Source organism: Schistocerca cancellata, chromosome 1, assembly GCF_023864275.1.
Source record: "Schistocerca cancellata isolate TAMUIC-IGC-003103 chromosome 1, iqSchCanc2.1, whole genome shotgun sequence".
NCBI lineage: Eukaryota > Metazoa > Arthropoda > Insecta > Orthoptera > Acrididae > Schistocerca > Schistocerca cancellata.
Genome location: NC_064626.1, coordinates 888,873,726 through 888,889,456, shown reverse-complemented (window position 1 = coordinate 888,889,456; position 15,731 = coordinate 888,873,726). Strand labels below are relative to the sequence as shown.

General features: G+C 45.9%; 1 protein-coding gene across 1 annotated transcript in view; it reads left to right on the top strand.

Moving 5' to 3' along the window:
- The window catches only part of LOC126190765 (cadherin-87A), a 699,820-nt gene that overhangs the window by 454,768 nt on the left and 229,321 nt on the right, over positions 1-15,731 (top strand). The gene's annotated exons all lie outside the window — the stretch shown is intronic.

The following is a 15,731-nucleotide window of genomic DNA, read 5'->3' as shown; positions in this document are numbered from 1 at the left end:
TAATGACTTTAAAAGTAATCCTTTAGTTAAATAGAGTGCCCTGTGTCTCCATTCGTGAACGGAACAATGCGGCACGTGTCAACACGCCTCAAAGGGCCATCTCAAATTCACACCGTACATGCATTGTCACTTTAAGCTCTTAGGCCGGCATTACACTGTCAAATTTCTTTGTCAAATATCTTTGTCAAAAATCTTTGATGGTTTAATAGGGAACTTTGTCAAATGTCGTCCAATATTTGACCAAATCTAGGGCCTCGCTGTAGATTTGTTCAAAGAAGTCGCTTGTCTTCTGTTCACTGCGTTGTGACATGTTACCACATGCAGCGCTAGCATCGCTGCTGCGTTCTGTCGTCTGTAATGTTTTTATAAACATTGCCGGTAAATAGAATTGGTGTGTGCCGACAACTACAAAATTACGAGAGATGTATGAAGCTGATGAGGCGCTTTACAATGCGAGGCACCCTGAATACAAAAATAGATTAAGAAGATTAGAGACCTGACCTGACCTAACCTAATCTAACCTGACGTAACCTAACCTAACCTAATCTAACCCTCTCCTGTAGCAAGGAATCAGAGTGTTACAGTAAACCTGTCTTCTGCAGATGTAGAAGTTCTTAAGTGAATATTGTGCCTTGTGATATGAGGATACACTTCACTGAGCACATGCAGAAATGTATGCTCATCCATTCTTAAGATGTACGACTTGACGTCCTCCACTATAAGCTCACGTAACAAGTTTTGTTGAATGCTTTTATCGTATCGTCGTAAAACCCATGGCTTCAGCCAGGTATGTTTCCCTTTTTTCCTCCGCTTCTCTTCCGCATGTGCACACAGTGCAATTGTGGTACGTGCAACTGCTGCGGTTAATAACAAGTTGCCGGCCGGAGTGGCCGAGCGGTTCTAGGCGCTTCAGTCTGGAACAGCGCGACCGCTACGGTCGCAGGTTCGAATCCTGCCTCGGGCATGGATATGTGTGATGTCCTTAGGTTAGTTAGGTTTAAGTAGTTCTACGTTCTAGGGGACTGATAACTTCAAATGTTAAGTCCCATAGTGCTCAGAGCCAATAACAAGTTGTTGTTGTCAGCCATCTTGAACTTTGACGAAAAATATGATGACAGTGTAATACCCCTTCTAGCGCTACGTCAAAGATCTTTGTCAAATATATTTGAAGGAATATTTGATCACATCTTTGATCAAATCTTTGACAAAGAAATTTGATAGTGCAATACCGGTCTTAGGGTTGTCACTAGGGAGGTGAACCACAGAATAAGCGTATAACAGAGCGACGTCGCTCGAACGTTGTACAGCTGCTGCCAGCCACAGAACTGAAAAGTGCCTCGTACCGATAGCAGCTGACCAAGAGTTAAGGTCTCTACAAATCATAGCTTTTAGGCACCACGAGTCAGGCCTAGTTGTCAGTTCTGTTTGGGCGAGCCCACGACAAATCTGGGTCCTGCAACGAACTTGTGACGTCACACTAGTCGCCTTGTCAATGCTTCACGAGTGCTCGGCTCTGTACAAGCCCCATAAGAAATCGGTTATGTCAATGAAAAGGTACCCACTAAAGGTCTTAACTTGTTCGCATGCATTTAAGCTTGCAGTTAAGGATTATTAAACCAATCTGAAATACAGTGTCAGAAAAAATTAGTACATATGGAGAGAGGACGTCTATTTTGATCCGACGACGGTATCCGTAGATGTACCGATAATGTTTTTATTTTCGTCCATCAGCAGATAGCTTAGTGGCATAGTTACCAGAGCGTCATCTGTGTCTGCCCTTTAATAGGGAATGCTCACAGTCAGAAGGCTCAGTACGGTGCAAACGTGTGAAGCAAGCAGTAAATCGCGCCACAGAGATGCGCTCGTGCTTCCTAAAGCCATGCGAACATTCTCACACCGGTAGATGCGGTTCTGGAAGTCCACGCAGCGCAGACATCCGCCAGGATCGTCATATTGTAAGGCCAGCAGTGACAGAACGTACAGCTACTACACCACAGATAAGAGGTCTTGTGAGCCAAGACGTGTCAACACGAACTGTTGTGAACCGGTTATAGACGTGGGACTACGGACAAGCCCACCTCTAGCCACCCATGCTACAGCATCAACCTGTGCGACTCGACTGATGTCGTCAGAGGATCACTTAGAAAATGGAATGGTATGCCGCGATCTTCAGTGATGAAAGCAGAATCTGCCTGCACATAAGTGATGTCGTTTTGGCGCACGACACAGATCTGGTGAGCGCTCTCTTGTAGAATGCATTCGTCCAAGAGACACTGGCCCCACCCAATTCCTTATCATATGGAATCCGATAAGCTACAACTCTCGTTCAACTTTGGTCTTTTTGGAAGGGTCGCTTACAAGCGCTCGGTACATACAGAATGTTGTAAGACCCATTCTTTTGCCGTTCTTGCAGCAGGAAAGTGACGTGTTTTCCCAACAGGATAATGCACGCCCGTGAAACAACGTGCTCTGCAAGACGTGCGCTGTGGCCGAGCGATAGTCCGGAACCGCGCTGCTGCTACGGTCGCAGTTTCGAATCCGGCCTCAGGCATGGATTTGTGTGATGTCCTTAGATTAGTTAGGTTTAAGTAGTTCTAAGTCTAGGGGACTGTTGACCTCAGGTGTTAAGTCCCATAGTGCTTAGAGCAATTTTTTGCAAGTCGTGCCGAAACTTCTCTGGCCAGCACTATTTCCCGATTTGTCTTCAGTCGAATACGTGTGGGATATGATAGAAATCGTGCGACTCGTCAACCAACAACTCCTACAGAGCTATGTGAACAAGTCGATCTGGCGTGGCATAACGTATCCCAGGGCAGTATTCGCCATTGTACGATCCACCGAGTGAGATAGCGCTGTGGTTAGCACACTGGACTTGCACTCGGGAGGACGACGGTTCAAATCTGTGTCCAGCCATCGAGGTTTAGGTTCTTCCGTGATTTGTCTAAGTCGCTCTAGGCAGATGCCGGGATGGTTCCTCTGAAAGAGAACGGCCGATTTGCTTCCCCATCCTTGACACAACCCCATACTGTGCTCCGTCTCTAATGACCTCGATGTCGACGGTACGTTAAACTCAATCTTCCTTTCACCTGTACAATAGACTGGACGCCAGAGTCGGCGCCTGAAGTATGGCCCGTGGAGGCTACACCAGATTTTAAAATAAAAAATATTCTAATTTAATTAAATATTATAGAGCAGAGAATTGCCTTTGTAACAGCACATGCCGAAGAAGTAAAATTTTGGTTTACTGCAAGAAGAGACGATTATTGTCTTGTAATCACAACCAAAAAGGACTTTAAGTTATGAATGTTTCTCAAAGAAGATTCACTTTATGCCCAGAAGAAGGAGCGTTTTTGTTTGTGTTTGCAACAAAAACGGAATTAACAATGGTCTAGCAGTCAAGCGCGTGCGTGGAAATAAAAGATCGCGGGATCGAATACCTATCAGACCACGGATTTTTCAGTCTAAGCTAGCATTCACTTCCCAATGCTGTGAATATTCGACAGGTGGTCCAGATTCGATGTCAACGGATAGATAGCTGGGATAGGTCAGGGATACGCAAGTCGCCGAAACGGCGTGTTGTTGGAAGATTTGCACCAGGTCACCGAGCCACACGACATTCAGATACCGCCGCCTCCTGTCCACCTTTCTCCAGGAGACAGGAATCAACTGAACGGCATGGCCAGGGGCATATGACGGCAAGAACCCAACTGAGCGTTCTTCGGGTTTGTTGAAATTTGGGGTGCGTCGTTGCGGAAACCCCTCTGATTCACTGCATGTGCCCAGGAGTGTCGCTGTGGAAGTGTCGAACAGACTTGAGCAGCAGTGTCTAGATCTCTGTGGGACAGCATGCCAAGGAAGAACCAACCGCGTCACTGTGTACGGGGAGGAGTAACACGATACTCTGTAGTACCCAGCAGCAGATGTTGATTTAAGAGGACAACAATCTGCCTTTATTTCAGTTAATGTTTTGTTTTATTTCACTATAACGCTTTATTTTGATTTTCATACAGATTACTCTTTTATTTCCTGATCTCCTCGAACAAAAGATCACAAACGTTCATGGATGTATAAGAAGTGCATATACAGGGTGGACCGTTTTAACCCATAATGGGGATAGAGATTAACTTCGAATGGAGGAGGAATACAGCAGAGTACTCGTACAGTGCTAGATACAAACTGGAAGGGGAATTCCGAGGAGTGAGAGGCGTGGGGACTCATCCAATGATTTGTAAATCAATTGTCTACGTTTTATTGATGTTTGTTCTGTCTTGCAAATGCCGCAATAACATTTGTACGCTGTGATGTATTTATTTTTGCAAATAAACAAGTTAGTTAAAACTAAAGTTCCAATCTATGTTTTCTCTTACCAGATCCGAAATCAGATAGAAGTTTCCATGAAACAAAATTCAATCTTTTGATGACCTTCGATAATTATGCCCCATCCAATCTGCGCATTGTATTTTGCTGTATCCCTCCTCTATTCCGAGTTAATCCCTACTAGAACTAAACGTTGTCGCTTGATTGAACCTTGTCATGACCCTGAATAAGAATCGTTTTATACGTAAAACTTGCCGCTCTCTCGAACTGTAAATCAAATCACCTTGAAAATAGCGTTCAAGTTCACGACCATTAGTAGCAATGTGTGATCCTCTCCGCCACTTATAACTTTTATTTTGCTGTATCTCATCTCTATACTGATTTATTCTCCATTATGGATGAAAATGATACATCCTGTATGCCTACTCAATACGCTTATTATAAGAGTGGGCAACATTCATGATAAGGACATATAAGATCTTAGAATTACTTTGTTTCCATACAAGAAAAAAATTATTAAAACCGAAACATGACTGAAGGTAGCGCAACTGACAAGGTGGGCTACTGCCATAAATTTGTATTTCTGTGTAATTGATTCTTTTTTAGTCCGAATGGGCAGTTCTAAACACATTCCTTAGAAGCCCGCTGCCAAAATTGCTTCGCAAACTGTTGGATAGCCTGTAATCAAGCTATAACAGCTTATTAAGAACAAGTTTTATTTCTTGAGCAAAACTATGTTTAAACGCAGCACACAGAACCCTATCAATTTACAATGCTAACAGAAAAACGGTCTGCAGTGGAATAAAAGATCATGTGTCATTTAGATGTGCATAAACAAATGCGACATACATGTATAACGGACAGTCAAATGAAAACAAGAAACTTGGGAAAAAAGTAAATAAACTATTTATTATTTCAAAAGTCATCGTCAAAACTGTTAATACATTTATTCCACTGTGAGACACGACGGTCAACGCCTTCATGGAAAAATGTTTCCAGTTGGCTAAGGAATCATGATTGGACCCCTGTGTGCTCTTCATCCGAAGCGGATGTCTTTCTTAAGGGCTCAAAAAATATGGAAATCTCGTGGGTAGGGATCGAAACTATACGGGCAGTATTTAAGGGCTTTCCAGCGGAACTTCCGCAGTGTAGCCGTAATAGCCACGGAAACATGTGGGCGGGCGTTATGCTGCAACATAATGATCTCATCCGTCAACATACCTGGGCGTTTGGAGTACGCTACAGAAGTTTCTCTCGGAAGCTCTTACATATTCGCCATAAAGTTCCGATTTCTCCCCCAAGCGACTTCCATGTTTTTGGAGCCCTGAAGAAACACATGTGCTGGCGTCGACTTGAATCGGACCAAGAGGTGCACTCCTGGATGCAATCATGGTTCCGTAGGCAACCGCAAACATTTTTCCATGGAGGCACTCACTGTCTTGCTCACAGTGGGATAAATGCATTGACAGTTACGGCGATTACTTTTGAAATGATAAACAGTTAATTTTCTTTCTTCCTATCTGCCTCGTTTTCAATTGACTGCTCCTTATACCTACACACAGACATTTCAAGGACCATCAGCACAAACATTTTTCCATGAAGGCACTGACCGTCTAGTCTCACTGTGGGATAAATGCATTAAAAGTTACGGCGATTACTTTTGAAATGATAAAAAGTTTACTTAATTTCTTCCCATCTGCCTGGTTTTCATTTGACTGCCCTTTATACCTACACCCAGACATTTCAAGGATAATCAGCACAATAAGCTGTTCTACGCAACAATCCCACTCTTGCTTTCTAATTTTAAAGACACAATTCATAATGATTTGCAATTTCTTTAAAACTTTTCTTTTTAAAGTTCTTTGGTGAACATGAACATGTCTGCCAACTGATCCCGTCTTCTCACACAGTAAAAAGAAGGAACCATATTTTATTTTCTCACTAACGTAATAAACTTTAAGTCAGAGTGTTGTGTAATTTTGTGTTGTTCATTGTTTTTCATTAATTGTAACGCACGCTAGTGGTTCACAGAGACTTGAGATGGCTTATCGCCGGCCGTAGTGTCCGAGCGGTTCTATGCGCTACAGTCTGGAACCGCGCGACCGCTACGGTCCCATAGTGCTCAGAGCCATTTGAGATGGTTTCTCCATGTTGGCACTAAGTTCCTGTGAGAACGTACGAACCCAGGAGATTTCAACGGCTGCATCAGATGCTGCGACAACGATGTATCGTCATCGGGATTTGTTCTTCCCTGGTGTTTTATGGAGTTTAAATCTTCCAGTTATTCCTGTCGTTCTTTTTACGCTTGTTCATGTTATTCGTTATTGTTTATTTGTCTTCTTGCTGACCTATTTACTTTAATGTCTTCTGATGCTAACTAGAATGTCGCTAGGAACCATATTTTGTGCTCAAGCCCCTGGATCTTCGGGTTTCGCGAAGCCTGCGTTTTCCTGTAGAAGGATTGACCAGTCTTGCGGCAACGTTCAGACAGATGTTGAACGTCAGCAGTTTGGTGTACGACCTCTGATGGGACATTGCGCTCCACGTGCACCGTTATCCTTAGCTCTCGATTCTGCATAGTTTGGAGCTTTTGACCTTTTCTGCTGTGTTGTTTTATGCTGCCGAAGCTTTCTCGAGTAGAGGATGAAACAGCGTCTTGGAAAATATCACGCAGAGATCTGCAGGCGATGCCGACTTTGGATTGAGCACCGGGTACAAGGTGATGAGCCTTGCAGTAGCCTTTATTCTGGTGTCGACAATATGTTGATGCCACCTTAGGACCTTGTGCAGCGTGACGCCAAGGTAACATGCTGTATCGCCTTAGAGAACTGCCAACGATGCTGATCTGCCAAAGGTCCGCTAGAACTGGTCGGCACGTAATGATGATGCACTGAGTTCTGCCGCGTTCCAACCTGGGCCACCTCTTGACTGCCCAACTGGCTATCTCACTGGAGCTCTACAGTCGACGCTGGAGAATGTACGGACGCATGCTGTGGGCGGACATATCGGTAACATTCACATATAGCGCCAGCTGTATGCAGTCGGTCCTGGATGAGTCGGTAGAGTACATGGTGTACAGGATCGGCCAGAGAACCGATTCTTGTGGTACATCTACATGGATTCTGCGTTCGGTGAACACGCCGTTTTGTACTCTTGCGTGGAATATCTGGGCTGTCAGGTAACTTTGGAGCATAAAAACGTACGAGAGCCGTCATGTCACATGCTGGCGAAAGCTCTGGAGGCGTCCATGAAGACGGCTCCAAAGTACTCCCGGCGACCCACTGGAACCCGGATTGTTCTTCAACTGTAAGAGTCACAGCTTCGATGCGGCACAGGAGACGACGGATTCTTTCAAAGGTCTTCCATATTGTACAAGGCAGAGTAATAGCTCTGTAGTTAATCGCCACCCGAAGATCCTTGCCATCATTAGGTATGGCTACTACCTCAGCACACTTCCGTACCATAGAATAGCAACCGACCCTGTCAGTAAAAATATCTGCCCACTGTGCAATGGCAATAGATGATTGTTGCTGCAGGATAGTGTTCGGAATGCCGTTCAGTCCTCCTACCTTCTTGGTGTTAAGGTGACAAGTGAAGCTGCAACTTATTCAGCTGAAACAGGCAGAATCCCGTCGCCCTCTTCGCGGTCTGCCTGATACACGGACCAGTCACATTAATGTGACCAGAGCCTGTGTACGACTTCGGCACAGACGGCAGGTGGCAGCTTTAACAAAAAAATGGCTCTGAGCTCTATGGGACTTAACATCTGAGGTCATTAGTCCTGTAGAACTTAGAACTACTTAAACCTAACTAACCTAAGGACATTACACACACCCGTGCCCGAGGCAGGATTCGAACCTGCGATCGTAGCGGTCGCGCGGTTCCAGACTGAAGCGCCTGAACCACTCGGCCACACCGGCCGGCCAGCATTAACAGCGGAGGGTATATAAAGTGTGTCGGGGAACGCGGAAAACAGTGCAGCCACTGTCGTAGTGCAGAAATGGAATGATTTATCTGATGTCCAAAAGGATGTTCATTGCCTTTCGGGTCTAGGGTAGAAGCACTTCTGAAACGGCTAAGTTTGTTAACTATTCATACGCCGCCATGATTAAACTGTACTGTGCATGGCAAAATTGTACTATTCAAAACGCTCGCCAATACCGCAACTGGAGGAGGTCCACTGGGTGATGACAGGTGGCCTTTTCAGGTAAATCACGTTTTATGCTCCATCAGACAGATGGCGGTTGGCGTGAAACGTGTGAAAGGAAACACCTTGTAACAGTCGTCATGCGAGACAGAACGGAGGGCATTCCCTAGGTAATCTCGTTATTTTAGAATGCTCACTGGATCAACACGTATGCATCTATCCTTGGAGCCAATGCCCATCCCTACATGCCATTTGTTGTTCCTCGGCACGATGGCACTATCAGCAGGACAATGCAGTGTGGCACACAGGTCGCAATGTACGTACGTACTCCCCGGATTTAAAGCCAATCAGGAATCTGTGGGACCACCTCGGCCAGGGTGTTCGCGCCATGGATCGTGAACCGAGAAACATAGTGGGCTGGCAGCAGCACTTGAGTCAGCATGGCTTCACATCCCTGTCGGCACCTTCCGAACCTCACTGACTGTCTTCCTGCACGTCTTGCAGCGATCACCGCTGCAGAAGATGCTTGTTCAGGCCTTTGACAGGTAGTCACATTTGTGTGGCCGGACAGCGTATATGGGCAGCCTTGTGGCTACCGTGGCAATGGTATTGTCCACAGGATCTTCATGTGGTCGAAAGTTAGCTGTAAATGTGTCTTCAAGGACGTTGGCTTTCTCATCAGGATCGCAAACGGCACGTTGACCATCATGTGGAATTCGCTGGGCGCCAACGGGCTCAAATTTCATAGAGTGGCTATATGTCCGCCTTCCTTGAAACAAACTGAATCCCCGTCCGCCATTCTTTCTGAAGCCAAGAGCGTTGTCTGCTTTGTCACGCCCCCTTGAAATTAGCTTTAACTAATTTAGTGTAGTTCATGCTAGCTTTATTTTTTTCGAAAAAAAGTAAACATCGGTGATTTCTATGCAGGTTGGCAGCAACAAGTGAAATATGGATAAACTTTTCGATTTAGTCAGAACTACAAGAAGACCCAAAACTTGTTCGTCTGCCAGCGATAACTTCCTGTTGCTCGCAGACTGAAAGTAAATCAATGCAATATCATGAGGTACTACCTGAAGATTGTATAGTAAACTTCGAAACCCGTTATGGTAGCTAATAGAAACTGTGACTGACCGCAAAAATTCTGTATTTTTATTTTATTTTAAGCTTCTAAAACCAGACCACTATGGACGAGAATATTTTTAAAAAAATATTTGATTCTAGTGATTAACACAAGTAGTAAATAATAATAATGATGAATTATAAGACAATAAAATAATTTACTCAATTTCATTCTCACAGTGTTTTATTGATATTTCATTTCCAGAATGTTTTCATTGGCATTTCATTTTTACAATATTTTGATTGACATTCTATTTTTGTAACGTTTTCACTGACCTTTAAATAAAATAAGCTCGATTAATAGTTGTCTTGCAACTTTAACTTTCTCTTATAGTGCTTGTTGTGCTGATTTATGTTTCAAGTAATGACCTTCTTCCCCAAACTCAGTTGCTGTAAAAAGATGGACACTGTTTATAAATAAGGAACTTCTCAATAATTGCAGTGAAGTGTTCATGGTTGAGGTAATTTAATAAAATTTCGTAAGTAACTCTACGCCCTCGCAGAATAAATATGAAGGGTCAGAACCAATTTCCTTATTTGCTGAGAATACTGTAATACACTCCTGGAAATTGAAATAAGAACACCGTGAATTCATTGTCCCAGGAAGGGGAAACTTTATTGACACATTCCTGGGGTCAGATACATCACATGATCACACTGACAGAACCACAGGCACATAGACACAGGCAACAGAGCATGCACAATGTCGGCACTAGTACAGTGTATATCCACCTTTCGCAGCAATGCAGGCTGCTATTCTCCCATGGAGACGATCGTAGAGATGCTGGATGTAGTCCTGTGGAACGGCTTGCCATGCCATTTCCACCTGGCGCCTCAGTTGGACCAGCGTTCGTGCTGGACGTGCAGACCGCGTGAGACGACGCTTCATCCAGTCCCAAACATGCTCAATGGGGGACAGATCCGGAGATCTTGCTGGCCAGGGTAGTTGACTTACACCTTCTAGAGCACGTTGGGTGGCACGGGATACATGCGGACGTGCATTGTCCTGTTGGAACAGCAAGTTCCCTTGCCGGTCTAGGAATGGTAGAACGATGGGTTCGATGACGGTTTGGATGTACCGTGCACTATTCAGTGTCCCCTCGACGATCACCAGTGGTGTACGGCCAGTGTAGGAGATCGCTCCCCACACCATGATGCCGGGTGTTGGCCCTGTGTGCCTCGGTCGTATGCAGTCCTGATTGTGGCGCTCACCTGCACGGCGCCAAACACGCATACGACCATCATTGGCACCAAGGCAGAAGCGACTCTCATCGCTGAAGACGACACGTCTCCATTCGTCCCTCCATTCACGCCTGTCGCGACACCACTGGAGGCGGGCTGCACGATGTTGGGGCGTGAGCGGAAGACGGCCTAACGGTGTGCGGGACCGTAGCCCAGCTTCATGGAGACGGTTGCGAATGGTCCTCGCCGATACCCCAGGAGCAACAGTGTCCCTAATCTGCTGGGAAGTGGCGGTGCGGTCCCCTACGGCACTGCGTAGGATCCTACGGTCTTGGCGTGCATCCGTGCGTCGCTGCGGTCCGGTCCCAGGTCGACGGGCACGTGCACCTTCCGCCGACCACTGGCGACACCATCGATGTACTGTGGAGACCTCACGCCCCACGTGTTGAGCAATTCGGCGGTACGTCCACCCGGCCTCCCGCATGCCCACTATATGCCCTCGCTCAAAGTCCGTCAACTGCACATACGGTTCACGTCCACGCTGTCGCGGCATGCTACCAGTGTTAAAGACTGCGATGGAGCTCCGTATGCCACGGCAAACTGGCTGACACTGACGGCGGCGGTGCACAAATGCTGCGCAGCTAGCGCCATTCGACGGCCAACACCGCGGTTCCTGGTGTGTCCGCTGTGCCGTGCGTGTGATCATTGCTTGTACAGCCCTCTCGCAGTGTCCGGAGCAAGTATGGTGGGTCTGACACACCGGTGTCAATGTGTTCTTTTTTCCATTTCCAGGAGTGTAGATTGACATCACCCTGAAGTTCCAAATGCTCCTTCAACAAATGCGTTACGTTTTCACTATTTAAAATATCAGAAACTGAATATAGTCTTAAAAGAAAACAGCAATTCAAGTTTCTAATTGCTATTATGTTCTATTGTGTCGGACACTAATTTGCTTTATATACTTCTCCAGTAGCAGATTCTCCGCTTGTACTGTGCCATATTGCACTTTCAGCTTTTTTGGACTTGGAAGCTCGTAACTGTGACCATCATAAACAGGTGTACTAGGCGCCAATTCCACCAGAATATTATATTAATACTTGTACCGTATAAAAAATAGAAGTTATTAGGATCCGTCGGTATCCGTAACTGTGACCATCATAAACAGGTGTACTAGGCGCCAATTCCACCAGAATATTATATTAATACTTGTACCGTATAAAAAATAGAAGTTATTAGGATCCGACGGTATCTACAGACAATCAAGCCGGGAATGATTTTTAACTCGTTGGACTGCTCGTAACCTTCTGACCACCGTGGAAACGCGGCTGAGTTAACGTTGGTTGCTGCAAGGACTGGTGTAACTCGCATTAGCCGCTTTGTGAAACTGAAGTTATAGCTCGTTGCTGGGTGCACCTTAGGAAGCTTTTAGAAAAAATGGTTCAAATGGCTCTGAGCACTATGCGACTTAACTTCTGAGGTCATCAGTCCCCTAGAACTTAGAACTAATTAAACCTAACTAACCTAAGGACATCACACACATCCATGCCCGAGGCAGTATTCGAACCTGCAACCGTAGCGGTCGCTCGGCTCCAGACTGCAGCGCCGAGCACGGCCACTTCGGCCAGCAAGCTTTTAAAAAGAGGCCACATTATTGAAGAGGCCACTTTAATGCCTGTCTGCTTCCACCACTGCCTTTATTTCGCGGCGATGGCGGTTTAGCAACCTCTTTGTCATAGGTTGTCTCGTGAGCTGCCATTGCCTGAAGACACGATTCTTGTCCGTAATGGATGTCAGGCGGCAGCTGTCGCGTATTGTCTCGTTGTGCTGTGAGGCGGGCTTTGCGAGACTGAGTCTGTCGCTCTCGGCGTTGCCGCCGTGAAATGTTCACTGGCTGTTTCAGTGACGTTGCCAGCTGGGGCTGGTGCTGACAAATTGTTTCGGAAAGATAGTCTAGAAATGTGGCTCATTGCTGTTCTTCATATTGTTGCTACGGTTGGGCTCTGTAGTGGCGTCTGTATTGGAAAGCTACCCTTCTCTTCTGTTGCTAAGGTGATAATGTGTAAACTGTGTCCTGTCGTGGAGACAGACGTAAAGTTACTTTGCCCCTGTCACGGCGGCAGACGTAAGTCGTCTCACTTCTATTTTTTTATTAATGTCTCTTTTCTTGTTTATTTCAGCGACTGTCTGATTATCGGACTCAAGTATGGGACCTTTACGTAGAGATCACTCTTTCTTGCGTAAATAACCTGACCTTGTGCCTAATACAAACATGTGTCTCTTATACTTTTCAAATATTGAAGTTATTCAGTTAAAGACTGAAAAATGTCACTTTGAAATGATAACAGTTCAAACCACTTGTGTTTATTGTTCCTTATGCACATAACATAATTCCCTAAAAATGCCTACTTTCATCCAGTCTCGTTTCCGCACTAGTCCCGTTGACAGTATCCTCGCAGAAGCGGGGATTCCCCCTCTACAAATACAACGGAGCCAACTCCTGGTTTCTTACGCAGTCGCCATTCGCCAGTTCCCTGACCATCTCGTGTACTCTGTCATCTTCTTACAGAGCTCCAGAGTATCACCATCTTCTATACTGATGGTTCTAAGACAATCGATAAGGTGGGATATGTTTTCACGTCTTATACTGGCTTAGAACACCATTTATTGCCGGGATCACGTAGCGTGTTGACAGCACAGCTTCTAGCCATTCACAGAGCCCTCCATTTTGTTTCTCAGACCTCCCTCCACAGTGTTTTAATTTGCACCGACTCGATGAGCAGCCTGCAGGCTATCGAGCGGTGCTACTCTCGTCACCCTTTGGTCTCTGCTATCCATGACCTTCTCTCTGCCCTTGGCTGTGCCGCCTGCTCAGTTGTCTTTCTCTGGGTCCCAAGTCATGTGGCCTTCCCAGAGAATGAACTGGCTGACCATTTGGCTAGAGAAGCAGATACTTACCCCATTTCCCTTTCATGATGCCAGCTGCAGAAAGTGGAATGACATCTGGTGCGCTACTGTTCCTAGTAATGTACTCAGCACAGTCAAGGAGTCTACTGCAGTTTGGCGCTGTTCCTTCGGAAGAAGTCCACTGTTTTATGCCGTCTACGCATTAATCATACCAGGCTTGTCTATTGTTTCCTCCTGCGTAACGAGCCGCCCCCACACTGTGGTTGTGGAACCAGACTGACAGTATCCCAGATATTAGTGGAATGTCCCCTTCTTTTGGCCCTTCGTGCTATGTATCGTCTTCCAGATTTAATATTAGCAGGTGATTCACAGATCGTTGAACTGGTCCTCAGTTTCCTCCGTGAAAGTGGTTTTTATTTCCAGATATAAAGTTTTGCTTTACTCCTGGAGCAGGAGCAGGTTGGTTGTGGTTGGGACCTCTCTTCACGTCTTCTCGGTCTGGGACCCCATGACCACTCCCCCATGGAAAGACCGCCCTTTTTTCCAGTTTTTAGATTTGCTCTCACCTTTCATGCCTTTTACTGTGTGTGTTTTAACTTCATTACTTTATAATTTGATTCCCATGACTGGATCCGCCCACTTTTAGCGGACCCTCTTTCTTCTGGTAGTAACTTCGGAATCGCGGGACTGATGACCTCGCCGTTTGGTCCCAAAAATCCTCTTAATTAATCAATCAATCGTTTAACAGTTACGTTGATTTCACATTCACGCTGATGTATCCATTGTTACGTTGCGTTTTCACATTAATTAAACAGGTAATCACTGATCACGGTAGCTCAACAACAATGACGGATTCTCAGACACGACACTTATCAACAATAAATCTACTTATCTCCCGCACCTTTCCCAGGAATAACTGAAATACTTTTCTCCTATAGACCGACGTAGCTCATTTTTTAGCTGTTAATTCCACTTTCTATCCAAATTCTGCACGTTACTTATCTGTGGCGCCCAACCGCTCTGTGAGAAATGTCAACACCGACTCTCCTCCCCACGCGAAGAGGGCGTGACCACTAGCACTACTGAGTCCGGAACTGCGCTGCTGCTACGGTCGCAGGTTCGAATCCTGCCTGGGGCATGGGTGTGTCTGATGTCCTTAGGTTATTTAGGTTTAAGTAGTTCTAAGAGACTGATGACCTCAGATGTTAAGTCCCATAGTGCTTAGAGCCAGTGTGAAACTAGCACTAGGCCATTGTTGTCATTATACGGCAAGGTATCTTGGAAAAAGCGCGCTAGGCTTCGAAAGTTCCAGAAGTCAGCGGTTAGTAAGGAATTATGAAATCAAAGTTAGCAGTACTCCTTGCAGCATCGATCCTGTGAACCACAGGCGAGTCGTCAGACGCCAAAGCATTGCGCAATGAAGTGTAAACACTCTCTCCTACGCCACTGGTAACTGTTAGGTGGTCGATGTCGTCAGGTCTTCCCCCGTTTTATGGGCAAATAGTTGGGTAATAGCGAAAAAATGGTTCAGATGGCTCCGAGCACTATGGGACTTAACATCTGAGGTCATCAGTGCCCTAGAACTTAGAACTACTTAAACCTACTACACACATCCATGCCCGAGGCAGGATTCGAACCTGCGACCGTAGCGGTCGCGCGGCTCCGGACTGAAGCGCCTAGCACCGCTCTGCCACAGCGACCGCCTGGGTAATAGCGGCACACATTAATTGTCTCGTGGCGTTCAGCGTCGCGAAGGTGCCGCCGGGCGCTTGTGTCGAGCTTGAGTTTCCGAGCCGAATGTTTGGCATTCAAATCTCATTCAGATCTCCCGCCAGAAAGATTTTGCAGCGGTATGACAGCTGTGCGGGAGAAACATCAGGGTCCATTGAAGTGGATGCATCTCATTGATGTTTTCACAACTACTCCAGTGGCTTTAAAGCTGGTAAGGAGATCTGAAAGCGGCGAAGGGAACTGCGGATGTAGCAATATACTCTGCTTCTGTTGTAGACCTGGCAATACATTTTTGCCCGTGAGATGACGAGGTAGCAGGTTCGCTGGTCAG